Consider the following 15,737-nt stretch of genomic DNA (forward strand, 5'->3'; position numbering starts at 1 on the left):
GTATACACGTTTATATGCGTATGGCCAGTGCACTATTGTTTAAACTTTCCATAAGCCTCATTGATAGTTTGCAGGCGAACTTCCACATACTGCTATAGTAGTTTACTGTTGAACATCTACGAGCAGTAAAACCTAAACACAAAATTCACATTTCTTGAACAGTAATCAGGTAAGTATGGAGGAGACACTGTCAGTGTTTTTACACACGGTCGAATTATTTGTTCCACAGTTAAGCTGAAAGATTGTTGTCCTAACCAGCACAGGTTACTCGTCTGAAACTCGGTCGTGGACTGACTGTGTTGTGACCAAAAATCAGGCACTTACATATCATTGTGCTGAAACTACACATTGTCCGAAGTTAAGTTTACAGAAATTACAATTAAAACTTCACTCATTAAATTAACTGCATACATCGAAAAATTGCGTCTTTTGAGCAGTTTCTTCTACTGTAAGAGTTAGGCCGAATTATTTGTTTAAATCATGAAATTAACAAACATGAGCACACAAACAATACTTTGGATAAAACTGTTAGTTATTTTGGAATTATTGCAGGGCTGGCTTTGCTAACATGTTTTCGAATAGATCCAAATACATACTTTAAGATTACTAGCATTTCAAAATGGTTCAGATGGCTCTGAGCACTATGGGACTTAACTTCTGCGGTCATCAGTCCCCTAGAACTTAGATCTACTTCAACCTAACTAACCTAAGGACATCACACACATCCATGCCCGAGGCAGGATTCGAACCTGCGACCGTAGCGGCAGCGCGGTTCCAGACTTTATACTAGCATTTCATCTTCCAAATCTTTACAATTAGTACAGAATTGATATTTATTTATATGTCAACAATATAATATTAATTACGAAACAATTACTGATTTCACCCTATAATGAAAAATACTAACTGCTAATAGTCGAAATAAATTAGAAAATCAATTACATACCTAAAACTAAGCACAAAATTATACCTGGTGTTATATTTTTTAAAAATAAGGGCCAATATTTCTCTGAAACTGGAGATTATATTCACGAATGCTAATGGTACATAGCTAAACTTTTTTTTTTGGTCATCAGTCTACTGACTGGTTTGATGCGACCCGCCACGAATTCCTTTCCTGTGCTAACCTCTTCATCTCAGAGTAGCACTTGCAACCTACGTCCTCAATTATTTGCTTGACGTATTCCAATCTCTGTCTTCCTCTACAGTTTTTGCCCTCTACAGCTCCCTCTAGTACTATGGAAGTCACTCCCTCATGTCTTAGCAGATGTCCTATCATCCTGTCCCTTCTCCTTATCAGTGTTTTCCACATATTCCTTTCCTCTCCGATTCTGCGTAGAACCTCTTCATTCCTTACCTTATCAGTCCACCTAATTTTCAACATTCGTCTATAGCACCACATCTCAAATGCTTCGATTCTCTTCTGTTCCGGTTTTCCCACAGTCCATGTTTCACTACCATACAATGCTGTACTCCAGACGTACATCCTCAGAAATTTCTTCCTCAAATTAAGGCCGGTATTTGATATTAGTAGACTTCTCTTGGCCAGAAATGCCTTTTTTGCCATAGCGAGTCTGCTAAACATAAGGAAATGAATTTAAGGAGGCAGATGGCAAAACAAGAGGGGAATTAAAAAATATCCCAGCTTGTTTCGTCACAGCGCGGGACATTCATTTTCGGAAATCGTTAGGTAATTCAATATCCCGAGATCCACAGTGTCAAGAGTGTGCCGAGAATACCAAATTTCAGGCGTTACCTCGCATCACAGACAGCGGAGTCGCTGACGTCATTCACTTAACGATTGAGAGTGGCGGCGTTAGTGTAGAGTTGTCAGTGCTAACAGACCAGCAACATTGCGTGGAATTTCAATCTGGGACGTATTGAGAACGTGTCCGTTAGCTCAGTACGGCGAAATTTGGCGTTTATGGGGTATGGCAGCAGACGATCTCCTTATCCCGTGACCATGTCGGTTAGACCCTAGACTGCTGGAAAACCGTGCCTGGACAAATGGGTCCTGATTTCAGTTGGTAAGAGCAGATAGCAGGGTTCGCGTGTGGCTGCAGACCCCATTTAGACATGGACCCAAGTTCTCAAAAAGGCATTGTGCAGGCAGGCTGTGGCTCCATAATGGTGTGGGCTGTGCTTGCATGCAGTGGGCTGGGACCTGTGGTCCAACTGAACCGATCATTGGCTAGAAATGGCTATGTTCGGCTACTTGGAGATAATTTGCAGCGATTCATACGCTGCATGTTTTCAGATAACGGTGCGCTTTGTCACTGGGCCACATCTATTCGCGATTGGTTCGAAGAACATTCTGGGTAATTCGAGCGAATAGTTTGGCCAGCCTTATCGCTCGACATACATTCTACAGAACATTTATAGGAAATAAACGAGAGGTCAGTTCGTGCACCAAATGCTGCACCGGCAACACTTTCGCAATTATGGACGACTGGAGAGGCAGCATGGTTCAATACACCTGCAGGGGACTTCTGAGGACTTACTGAGTACATGCCACGTACAGCTGCTGCGCTACGCCGGACAAAAGGAGGTCCGACACGACTCTAGGAGGTATCACGTGACTTGTCAGCTCAGTGTACAACGACCCAGCTCACATCGCTGCCCTAATTATATATTGTACAATATAGAATATGCACAAGAACCAAGAAGGAACAGTACGAGTGTAACATCGAGAATGAAGTGCTCGGGTTTGAAAGGGAGTAAAACAGAAATGTAGCCAACGGCCTTGCCGCAGTGGTAACACCGGTTCCCGTCAGATCACCGAAGTTAAGCGCTGTCGGGCTGGGCTAGCACTTGGATGGATGACCATCCGGTCTGCCGAGCGCTGTTGGCAAGCTGGGTGCACTCAGCCGTCGTGAGGCAAACTGAGGAGCTACTTGACTGAGAAGTAGCGACTCCGGTTTCGGAAACTGACATACTGTCGGGAGAGCGGTATGTTGACCACATGCCCCTCCATATCCGCATCCAGTGACGCCTGTGAGCTGAGGATGACACGGCGACCGGTCAGTTCCCTTTGGGCCTTCGTGACCTCCGTGGGAGTTAAGTTTTCTTTTCGGTTAAAATAAGGAAGTAGTCTTTCATCTCTTCTGTTCAGTGTATAAAGCGAAGAAGGAATTAAGGATATTAGAGGAAGGTTCAAAAGTGGAATTAAACTGCAAGATGAAAGGGTATCAGTGATAAGATTCGCTGATGGTATTGCTTCTTGAGTAAAAGTGAAGAAGAATTACACGTTCTGCTGTATGTAATGAACGATCTAATGAGTACAGAATGTGGATTGAAAGTGAATCGAAGAAAGACGAAAGGAATGAGAAGTTGCAGAGATGAGAACAACGAGAAACTTAACATCAGAATAGGTGATCGCGGAATAAATGACGTTAAGAAAGTCTGATGTCTGGCAGCAAAATAACACATGAAAGGCAGAGCAAGGAGAACATCAAAAGCAGGCTAGCACTGGCAAAAGGGCACTCTTGGCCAAGAGAATTTTACTGGTATCAATCATAGCCCTAGAAGTAGAAATTTCTGACACTGTAGTTTCGAGCGCAGCCTTGGATAGTGATGAATTACGGACTGTGGAAAAACCGGAAGAGAATCGAAGCGTTGTGATGGTACAAAAGAAGGTTGAAAATGAGGTGAACTGATAAGTTAAGGAATGAGGAGGTTCTTCGCAGACTCGGCGAAGAAAGAAGTATGTGAAAAACACTGACAAGAAGAAGGGGCGGGATGGTAGGGATGTCTTAAGACATCTGGGAATACCTTCCATGGTACTAGAGGGATCTGTAGAGTGCAGTACATCCAGCAAATAATTGAGGACGTAGGTTACAAGTGCTACTCAGAGATCGAAGGAGTTGGCGCAGGAGACGAATTTGTGGCGAGTCGCATGTATCCAGTAAGAAGACTGATAAAAGAAAAGAAAAAGAAAAAGAAAGAGTATCGTGGAGACAGGATGCACTCATCGCAGCGCGAACAGAGACGTTCAAGCAATTATTCTACCCCCGCTCTGCATGTGAAAGGCTCGAGAAGAAGCCCTAACAACTGTACAGTGGAGATCACGCTCTTACGCACTCCTCAAAGTGGTCTGCAGAGTACAGACGTAGGCGTAGAAAATAATGGCTATAACAAAGAGAAAGGAAGAGGTAGCGTCTGATTACAAGATTAGTTCTGAACACGTGGAGCACATCATACCACGTAAGTACTTAGTGGCGATACTAGCAAGTGGTGTCAGACGATCACGTATAATCGCTATTAGGAAAGGCGAATGGCAGATTTTTTTGGATGGATTCCAGGAAAAATGCGATGTCTCTGTCAAGGAAATAACATAGAACACGCTAGTGCGGCCAATTACAGAGAGTTGTTCAAATGTTTGGAGTCCTTTTCAAGTAGAGATGACAGCAGATATCGTAAGACTTGAGAAGCGTGCTGCCAATACCATTAATAAGTTGGTTTTACACATGCAAAACAAACAGAAATGTTTGGGTAACTTAAACACAGGAATAATCGGAAGAAAGGCGACGTAGTTCTACCCAAATGGTGCTAAGTACATTTAGAGAACCTGTATGCGAAGAAGAATATACTGCTAGCATCATATCTCGCATAAGGCTAATGAGAATAGAAGAAGAGAGATTAGAGCACGTACGCTGCATATTGGCATTTTTCCTTCGGTCAGTACATAATATAGAAAATAGGTAATATTGGTACGATGTATCCTCCGCCATACACTGTCCACTAGCTTCCCGAGTACATACGTAGATGTACAAGTGGTTCGATTTATTGAATTACTGCAGTCCCACAGCTAAAACGTATTTGAGGACTCTGTGACACTCGACGACACGCTGGACGGAGTATTTGCACCGTCACAGAGGCAAACAGCGCAGCGTCACGGTGCTGAGCTGTGTCTCCTGATCGTGACGCGAGCAAATTGAAGAACGCCACGAGTCTCGTGTGACAGGCAGTGCTGACGCGTAATTTCGCTATCGCATTGGTTCCCGTCAACAAGAGTCACTTGGACACAGTGGGCGCAAGAGTGCCGCGTGAAGCCTTTCAGCGAGTCTTCTATTAGCGAACCGCCCGGGCTTCGCACGGGTAGCACCATCTATGTACGGCCGACCGACTTGTCTGGTGTAGTGGTAATAAATTATACGCACGAACCTTCCTCGTAAATCAGTCTATGTATTAGAGCAGGGCTTCCCAACGTGTGGTCCGCGGACCCCTTAGGGGTCCGCCGGCTCTCTCTAGGGTGTCCGCGGCCACCCTTCACCAAATCGTGTAAAGTAAGGAGTAAAATTATTGAATAATAATGTGAAAATCAAATTCATCATTGTTTTTTTTGTGTGTGAAAAAAAATGTGTACTTTTACTTCAGGTCGTATCCCCAAGCAGCCTTTACGGTTCCTAAGTGAGAACGCATACACAGTTTAGTGCCGGAGAATGCGGCTTCTCTGATCGACTGTTTCGCAACAATACGGGGGTCGTTTGTGCGCCGGCTCACGGCGGTAGATACGCTGAAACCTTTTACGCATGCACGGAGCGAGCTTTGTCGACCAATCACAGCATTCGCTGGCACGTATGCGGCCCCAGGCATCATTAAATGTTAAACTTGCTTTGTCAGTGCACTACCTATTTCATAAGTCGATTTTTGACCTTCAAGTTGTTTTCATTCATCTCTAAACCAAAGACTATTGATACTTCGGGCAGTGGGGGGGGGGGGGGGGGGGGGAGGGAGGGGAGGAGGGTGGGGGGGGGTCACTGGGAACAGACTAGGGGTCCCCCATGGATTTGAAGGGGTCCACCAGCTGAAAAGGTTGGGAAGCCCTGTATTAGAGACATCGAAGTTCCTATGGTAGTTCTTGAGATTAGCCTTCGTATACAAACAGAAAAACGTGAAGGCATATACAGGGTGTAAATTTTAAGTTCACAAACCAGAGTAACTCGAAAACTAAGCTTCACATGAAAAATGTGTAGAATCCAAAGTTCATTATTTTCGAGGGGGACATCTGCTAGTGTTAAAATTAGCCCGCCACCGCATCCCCCTGGGGGTGGAGCGGGAGGTAACTTCTAAATTTCAAATAGGAACCTCAATTTTTATTGCAGAATCAGATTCTACATAAAAAAACTACGTACATTTAGTCTTAAACGTTTGTTTTTATTCTTGTTAGTAGGCGCTGTAATACAAGAAAATCCATATTCCAATTTTTGCGTGGAAAATGGTTACAGATAAATAAAAAATACTTATTTACTTCGTTTGGTTGTTTAGTTAGCTAGTCAGATGATTTGTTTGATAATTAAAAGGTCTGTGGCCTCATGAGTACGAAACAAACAAAATTTATCCGAATCTACGGGAAAAAATTAATATTTGAGTCAGCATTTGTAAAACTATAATTCCTCTCTCACAAACCCCACGCTATGGGGAGAGGGGGCGAGTTTTCGTTTTAACGAATCAAAATTTACGAAGTAAATAAGTATTTTTTATTTATCCGTAACCATTTTCCACGCAAAAATGAGAACATGGATTTTCTTGAATTACAGCGCCAACTTCCAAGAATCAAAACCAATGTTTAAGACAAAATGTACGTAGTTTTTTTTATGAAGAAACTGATTCTGCAATAAGAAATGGAGTTTCCCATAAGTCGCCTCCCGCCCCACCCCCAGGGTCCGGGGTGGGGGGCTAATTTTAGCACCAGCAGAAGGCCCCCTCGAAAATAATCAGCCTTGGATTCTACACATTTTTTCGTGTGAAGCTTATTTTTCGAGTTATTCTGGTTTGTCAATTTAAAATTTACGCCATATATATCAAAAAAAGTTTTGCATCGCCTCGGTTCCGAGAGTTATGGAGCCTGCACAGAAAATTGGAACAGAGATCAACATGAACATAATTTCCGCCCTTTATATTGCTCATGAAAACCACACATTGCATGCTGTACCTTCATAGTTGGTGGTCTATATTGCTGTACACACCGGTAGCTCTAATACCCAGTAGCAGGTCCTCTTGCATTGGTGGATGCCCGTATTCGTCGCGGCATACTATCCACATGTTCATCAAGGCACTATGGGTCCAGATTGTCCCACTCCTCAACGACGATTCGGTGTAGATACCTCAGAGTGGTTGGTGGGTCACGTCGTCCATAAAGACCCCTTTTCAATCCATCCCAAGCATTTTCGGTAGGGTTCATGTCTGGAGAACATGATGGCCACTCTAGTCGAGCGATGTCGTTATACTGGAGGAAGTCATTCAAAAGATTTGCACGATACAGACGCGAATTGTCGTCCATGAAGACGGATGCCCCGCCAATATGCTGCCGATATGGTTGCACTATCGGTTGGAGGATGGCATTCACGTACCGTACAGCCGTTACGGCGCCTTCCATGACCACCAGCGGCGTACGTGGGCCCCGCATAATGCCAAGACAAAACAGCAGGGAACCTCCACCTTGCTGCACTCGCTGGGCAGTGTGTCTACAGGCCCGTCACACGCAACGATCTGTCTGCGCAAATGTCTGCGCACATCCCATCTGCGCAGACAGATCGTGTGTGCACAGAAGATTTGCACCAACCTGAGGTGTGCGCAAACCTGGAAATTGGAGTTGGAGGTTTGAGCGAAACCTCTCAAATCTGTGGGTTCAAACCACATCTGCGCAGACTAGTTGGAGCGTGTGGACAGGAGATCGCCGCAAATCTGGCGCGAAACAGCTGTTTGCTCAGTCCAGTGTTTGTGTTTGTGCGCACAGGGCATTAAAATGGCTGATACTCGTCAGTGTTCTCGAGAGTTTGTAAGTGAATTCATTGAAATATATAGAAGCCACCCATGTTTGTGGAAAACTAAAAGTATGAAATATAGTGACCGAGCAAAAAGACAGCAGCATACAATGATCTAATTGAAAAATTGCGGGCAGTTGACGCCTCGGCAAACACAGAAACAGTAATTAAAAAATTCGTTGCAAACTGTTTACCGAAAAGAGTTATCCAAAGTTCAGAAATCCAGAAGATCTGGTGTGGGAGTAGATCAAGTATACCAGCCAACGTTATGGTATTTTGATCTACTTGGCTTTCTCAGTGATCAATAAACGCCAATATCAAGCAGGAGCACAATTGAAGATGAAATTGGAGTGTCAATGTGCGAGGTAATGGAATACGAGGTAATGTAAAACAATAGTATAACTATATTAACTATAGTATTCACAACCACAGTACTACAAGTAAAACTTTTCAGGCAGTTAACGAATCTCTGTCTAGGATTCAGAATGGATTTTTGTATCCTGGAACAAAAGTTTGAAACAGGTTGCTTGTACACAGTAGCGAACTGAAAATGCCTACTCAGAAACAAAGTAAACCAAAGCTCATTGGCAGTGTAGGTATATAATTCCTAATAATATAGGCCTACTGTGTTTCAAACACGTCTACAACACCAAAAATATTATCTGTAACTTGACAGACTTAATTTACTTGACTTGCCTTCATGAACTCATCCTTCAGGACAGCGTAAATAGCTTCACATGTGTTGGGTATTATTTCACTCAACGCTTGTTTCGATATTGCAGTTGAAAATTCCAAATCCTTGTAGCTCCTTCCTGTTGCTAGTAAACTTAATGTTACCGCCACCCGTTCATGAGGAGAAATTGCCCTTCTCATACAAGTATTTTTTCTCGTAATATGAGGGGTTACAAGCTTTAAGAGATAATTATAAGTTTCGACATCCATCCGCAAATAATTTCGCCAGTCGTTAGGTTCGCCCTGCAACTCTCGCAGTAAATTTACGTGAGAAAACTACTTTCGCTTTAGCAGCCACTGTCTACACCATTTTGACCGCTTTCTCTGTTTCCTACGGTTGGTCTGAATGTTTTTTGCAACAGAAGTTGCGAACACAGACCACAACAGAACTTCCTCCATTTCTATATTTCAAAATAACTGAATTAAATCTTTGACGTTTACGGGGAGCGTAGTCGCTTGCCACTGATATTTCTTTTCTACACCGACAGATGGCGGGCGAGTAGTAGATTGGGGTTTGTGTCTTGTGAACACACCACATTTGCAGCGATCTTTTGCATGTACAGACATCTGCGCCGATGTCTGCGCAGACAGATCGTTGCGTGTGGACCGGGCTTAAGGCGTTCAGCCTGACGAGGTTGCCTCGAAACATGTCTCCGATGATTGTCGGGTTGAGGGCATATACGACACTCAATGTTGAAGAGAACGTGATGCCAATCCTGAGCTGTCTATTCGGCATGTTGTTGGGCCCATCTGTACCGTCCTGCATGGTGTCGTGGTTGCAAAGATGGACCTCGCCATGGACGTCGGGAGTGAAGTTGCGCATCATGCAGCCTATTGCGCACAGTTTGACTCGTAACATGACTTTCTATGGCTGCACGAAAAGCATTATTCAACATGGTGGCGTTGCTGTCAGTGCTCCTCCGAGCCGTAATCAGTAGGTAGCTGTCATCCACCGCAGTAGTAGCCCTTGGGCGGCCTAAGTGAGGCGTGTCATCAACAGGTCCTGTCTCTCTGTATCTCCTCCATGTCCGAACAAAGTCGCTTTTTTTCACTCCGAGACGCCTGGACACTTCCCTTGTTGAGAGCCCTTCCTGGCACAAAGTAACAAGGTGGACGCGATCAAACAGCGGTATTGACCGTCTAGGCATGGTTGAACTACAGACAATAAGAGCTGTGTGCCTCCTTCCTGGTGAAATGACTGGAACTGATCGGCTGTCGGACCCCTCAGTCTAATAAGGACTGCTCATGCATGGTTGTTTATATCTTTGGGCAGGTTCAGTGGCATCTCTGAACAGTCAAAGGGACTCTGTATGTAATACAATATCCACAGTCAACCTCTATTTTCAGGAGTTTTGGGAACCGGGTTGATGCAAAACTTTTTTTGACGTGTGTACACATACACACACGCACACACACACACACACACACACACACAGACACACACACACACTGAGTCACATACTCACAACAGAAGTAACACCTATCATTTCGTAAACAGTTCCAGGTACCGAAACGAAGTTTCTGGCAAATGAAAGTACGCTAAGTACTTTGACATGCTATAAAATCTCTTAAATCTTGAATCGATCGAGATAAGCAAGTATGGTTTTTTAAGTAGGATGATATAGTTTTATTGACGTCATTCGAAAGCGCTTGAAAAGACGAGTACAGTGATGTAATGCTTGTTCATGTTGAGGCTGAAACTCGAAGAAGGATCCGAGAAATGTACTAAAATTGGAGAGCAATTTGGCCAGATTCAGCTAGCGTGGTGTAAACATCGCCAAGCAGAGCTCTCATGCCTGGCTCCGTCGTTATTGCCAGCAAGACAGGCCTACACTACTGAGATAAAATCTCACTTCCTATGCGACATAGATACAGTATCGGCTATGATTTTTGTGGAAGAAACTGCGGTATATGCTAGCTAGGAAAACTATTTCAAATGTGTGTATGTTTCCAGTTTTTTGTGAAAACAATTACAGTTTCGTCAGGCAAGTTTGTAATTAAACCCTCGCCGTTGCTGCTTACTTGTCAAAGCCGAAACAAAAACGTCGGACATTCATACCGCATGATGATAAACAGTCCAAGGGGACTTTTCAAAGTATGTAATACCTGACGTACCCATATCTAGAGACGTCTGAATGCTTCTTAAAGTAAACTAGCCGCTGTCGGACAAATGTGTCTGTAAACACAACTAGAAACTGTAATTAGACGGAATACACTTTAAATGAAGCAAACAGTTTATCCAGAAGGACTGACTTTATGTTACCCACAAAATAAATAACTTTACTAACGAAACGTAGTTTTACATTTAAGTATGTGCTGAAATTTTGTACCATCCGACTGCAAGACACATTTGCTATCACCGTTCGAGAGATAGATGATCAGAGTACATTGGATGAAATGCCCTTTCCATTTTGTGCCAATACGACGGCGCAAATCGTCTGGTGTAGTTAGAGCTTCTTGACGAACTGAAAGAAAGAAAGACAGAGAAGTTAAATCAAGAGATCTGGCCAGCCGTTGTATTGCAGCATTCCGTTCCATTCAACGGTCAGGAAACTTTACATTATTTGCGATGCAACATGGAAACAGTGAGCTGGGCACTTGCCTTGTTGGGACCACATACACTGTCGCTTATCCAGTGGTACTTCTTCTAGAAGAACAGACAGAATGGTCGTAAGAAAGTGTGCGAATGTCACTTCTCTGGCTGATTCCAACTTCTCTGGCAATATGTCTCCTGCCACCATCCACCGTATAAAAGTAGAATGTCAGCATTCAAGAAATGTTGGAGCAGAAATGACCTCAGTTTCTTCTAGTTCTGCAGTGCAGACAAGTAAACAGTCGAAAGGATTAATACAGCGACGTAGCATGGTATGAGCGTATTTACAAATGATAGCCGATTTTGCCCGCCTTACCTTTCAGTTTTAGTGTGTTTCTCGGATTCCTTATGAGCTTTCAAATACGTTGAGAAAAGTATGTCATTATGTTTTAAGAAACCATACTTGCTTCAATACCACGATCGATACAAGAATTAAGACTCTTTATCACATACTGAAGTACACGCCACTTAGCGTACTATCATTTGCCTTAAACCTCATTTCGATATCTGGAACTGTTCACGAAATAATAGGGGTATCACAACTTGAGTGACTCGCTCTTTATATAATACAGTTAACATAGTATATATAGTACAGTGAACATAGTTTTTATACACCTGTTGATTAATACAGCAGCAACGTTATAGGTGACCAACGTGCCCAAATTCCCCAGTTACTTGTGCGATGTCGGCAATATAAACAGGTGTCCAAAATTAAAGCAACAAACCGCTGTTTTCCAATCCTTCGTCGAATTCACTATATAAACGAATACACGAATATATAAATAAAGCACTTCAGTTCTTTCAGAGTAACCATATACAAGAAATATCTCATGACCCCACACAGAAATTCAACAGTAAACGAAAGAAATAGTTGAATAAAACATGCTTCTCAGTAACAAGGGAAGAAACACAGAGATTAACAGTTATGAACCCAACAGCTCCAAAGTTAAGCGCCCAGCCTAAGATCCCTAAACCTAATATCCCTATCAGACCAGTTGTCAATGCTATAAATCATCCAGGCTGCAAAGTTATGCGTAATCCGCATTCAATTTTAGAAAAACAATATAAATTTAAAACCACGTTTTCAGTGAAAAATAGCTAACAAGCAATTCAAGGTATTAAAGATCTTCATATCCCATCCAATGCAAAGCTCATCTCTCTCGACATAGTAAATTTATATAGCAGCATACCCATCAAAGAATCCATACATATAATCAAAAATAATTTATTAAAAGGTCATACCATGTTCGCAGCTGAAGTAGTTGAATTAATGGAATTGCTAGAGCTTGTTCTTTCACACAATTATTTCACATTTGATGGAAAAATGTACAAACAAGATTTTGGCCTAGCAATGGGAAGTCCTCTAAGTGGAATCACAGCAGAAATTTTCATTAACCATCTTCAAAATAAGCTTCTGAAGAACAAAGATATAATAACCCAGAAAATAGTACACTACTGTGGATAAGTTGATGACACATTCATTGTATACAATGGAACTGATGAAGAAATAGAAACTCTATTAAAAAGATTCACATAACTATCCAGTGCACCATAGAACATGAGAAAGATAAAAAAATTAACTTTCTAATGACAATAAGTAACACAGACTAAACCCTAAATATCAATGTATACAGAAAACCAACATACACAGACACAGTAATTAATAAATCTTCCACACATCCCAACTCACATAAACAAGCTGCATTCGGATCCTTCTTAAACAGAGCACAGAAATTCTCACTTTATGCTACCGATTATGAGACAGAAATGAACACTATCAAATACATTGCACATAATAATGACTATCACGAACATGAAATAGACACACTATCACAACGCACAACTAAAACTAATAACAAACAATGTGACACAGCTTCCTCCCACAACATCCAAAAACCCAAGTATATAACGCTACCTTATTAGGTGTCATATCAAACAAAATAGCCAAACTTAAAAAAAAAAAAAAAAAAACAGACATCAGGATCACCTTTGCCACCAACAACTTCATCCCACAGATAAACTTAACAAAGCAGGAATTTATAAAATTACATGCAGTCATGGCAACAAATATTACATTGGCCAAACGTGAACAAATTTTTGTAACCCGCTTTAAAGAACGCATTGACTGTTTCAGGCTTACACATTGACTGTTTCAGACTTGGAAAACCGAATAAACCTACTATAGCGAAACATATAAATGAAACAGGATACAGTGTTACAACAGACAACGATCTCAAAGTACTACATAATTTAGGAAAATCGACATCTTGGAAGAAATGGAAATATTCAACCATGGCCACATGGGGAATAACGAGGTCCTGAATGAAATGATGGACTTCAAAAATTCACATTTCTTTTCGAATTTCACTACAGTACTCCTAGAATAAAAGATACATAACATTTAGATTAGATTAGATTAGTACTTTTTCCATAGATCATGAATACGACACTTCGTAATGATGTGGAACGTGTCAGTTAATAAAAGGTGTCTATACAAGATATTACATTAGACAAAATATTACATGACACTCAATAATTTTTTTGTGGAGGTTGGGGAATTACCCACTTACTATATCCAAAAATTCATCTAATGAGTAGAAGGAGTTGCCATTAAGAAATTCTTTTAATTTCCTTTTAAATGCTATATGGCTATCTGTCAGACTTTTGATGCTATTAGGTAAGTGACGAAAGACTTTTGTGGCAGCATAATTTACCCCCTTCTGAGCCAAAGTTAGATTTAACCTTGAGTCGTTTGACTGTAGCCCCAGCAGTAGCTTAGACATATGTAAGATAAATAGTTTATATCATGATGTGTTCAATAATATTGTAACAGGTGCTCAATTTGTAATGTATTTCGTCAACCTACATCTGTAATACGATAACAAGACGTGCAGAAGACGTGTAAACATCTGACACCACATAGATCGACAAATCGATAGTCAAATCGAAACCACCTGTATTTCGTTCGCCATCTTGTCCACTGCACTACAGATTTGTTTGTGATCGTGTTTCCAAGTTACTGTTATGTTATTGAAAATTTGTGAACAGTGACCAAGAAAGGCAAGAGAGCTACGTAAATGGAAACATCTCTGCGCATCACAACGAGACAGCCACGCCAGAATAACAAAGAGAGTGACCGTAACAAAACATTTTAGTGCAAACATCAGTCCAGCTTCCAAAGTGACATCGCCTCAAACTAAGTTTTCTTTTCTTCCACAGGATGACCACTGCATCTATAAAAATACTATGTAACATCAGTATGACCTTATTGTAAAGTTGTTTTTGTAATGCCATTAGCCTGACGATGAGGTATTCCCTCGAAACATGTCGCTAAATAAATAAGTAATACAATAGTTGACAAAGTTTGTGACTGGTAGCTGTAATTAAAAAAAAAAACCTTTACGTAGGTTGCTTCTGTACGTGTCATCTGTCAGAGTCGAATCTAGACGTATCAGAGGTTCCCTATCGCTCCAGCTGCACACGTCCCACACCATTATAGAGCCTTGAACAGTCCTCTGCTGACATGCAGGGTCCATGGATTCATAAGGTTGTCTCCATACTGGTACACGTCTGTCCACACGATAAACTTTGAAACGTGAAGTTTCCAGTCATCAACAGTCCAATGTCGGTGCTAACGGGCCCAGGTGATGCGTAAAGCTTTGTGTCGTGCAGTCATCAAGGGTACACGAGTGGGCCTTCGGCTCTGAAAGACCACATCGCTGTTTCGTTGAATGGTTCGCACGCTAACACTTCTTGATGTCCCGTTCTTGCAGGATCCTTTTCCGGCCGTAGCGACCTCGGAGATTTGATGTTTTACCAGATTCCTGATATTCACGGTACACTCGTGAAATGGTCGTATAGGAAATCCCCACTTCGTCGCTACCTTGGTGATGCTGTGTCCCATCACTCGTGCGCCGACTAGAACACCACTTTCAAACCGACTTAAATCTTGATAACCTGCTATTGTAGCAGCAGTAACAGATCTAACAATTGCTCCAGACACTTGTTTTATATAGACGTTGCCGACTGCAGTGCAGTATTCTGCCTGTTTACGTATATGTATTTTTGAATACGCTTGCCCATACCAATTTCAGTGTATATACTGAATGTCTGTCGATCTACGGAGACGCCTGAACTTAGCCTTGTCGTATTTTGGTAGCGAGCAGTCGCCCGATCCGTAAGAGGGAGCGGCGCGGTGTCCAGAGGAGCCGGAACCTGGAGTATCCGGGAGCGCCGCCTGGACTTCCGGCCCGGAGTTCCCGCTGGTCCGCTCGCAGCCTTGGCGAGGAGGATGGGTGCTGACGTCAGCGGCTACTTGCTGGCTGCCGGCTCCAGGCTCTAGCCTCCAGGGACGCCCTCGGCTCTCGTAGCAGGCCAGACACTGCGCAGCTCTGTTCCGGGTTCGATCGTACTAACTGTAAGTGTGGAGCGGGACTGCCTTCGTGAATGTTATGCTGCGTGAACTCTTGCCGCGAGCTACAGAGCAGAAATGTGGGGTGGGGTGGGGGGGGGGGGGGTGGGGGGGGTTGTAAGGCTTGTACATAGTGAATCACTTAAAACTTGTGCCACAGATATTGAGGAAATCGAAATGCTATTCATGTGCGGTTTTCACATAATATATATTGGTAATCAGGGGCTCGTGTTGT

General features: G+C 42.5%; 1 pseudogene; it reads left to right on the top strand.

The window, feature by feature from the left end:
* The first annotated feature begins 2,733 nt into the window (after positions 1 to 2,733).
* Positions 2,734 to 2,851, top strand: LOC126417192 (5S ribosomal RNA; annotated as a pseudogene).
* Positions 2,852 to 15,737: the final 12,886 nt, after the last annotated feature.

Source organism: Schistocerca serialis, chromosome 8 (assembly GCF_023864345.2).
Source record: "Schistocerca serialis cubense isolate TAMUIC-IGC-003099 chromosome 8, iqSchSeri2.2, whole genome shotgun sequence".
In the NCBI taxonomy this organism is placed as follows: domain Eukaryota; kingdom Metazoa; phylum Arthropoda; class Insecta; order Orthoptera; family Acrididae; genus Schistocerca; species Schistocerca serialis.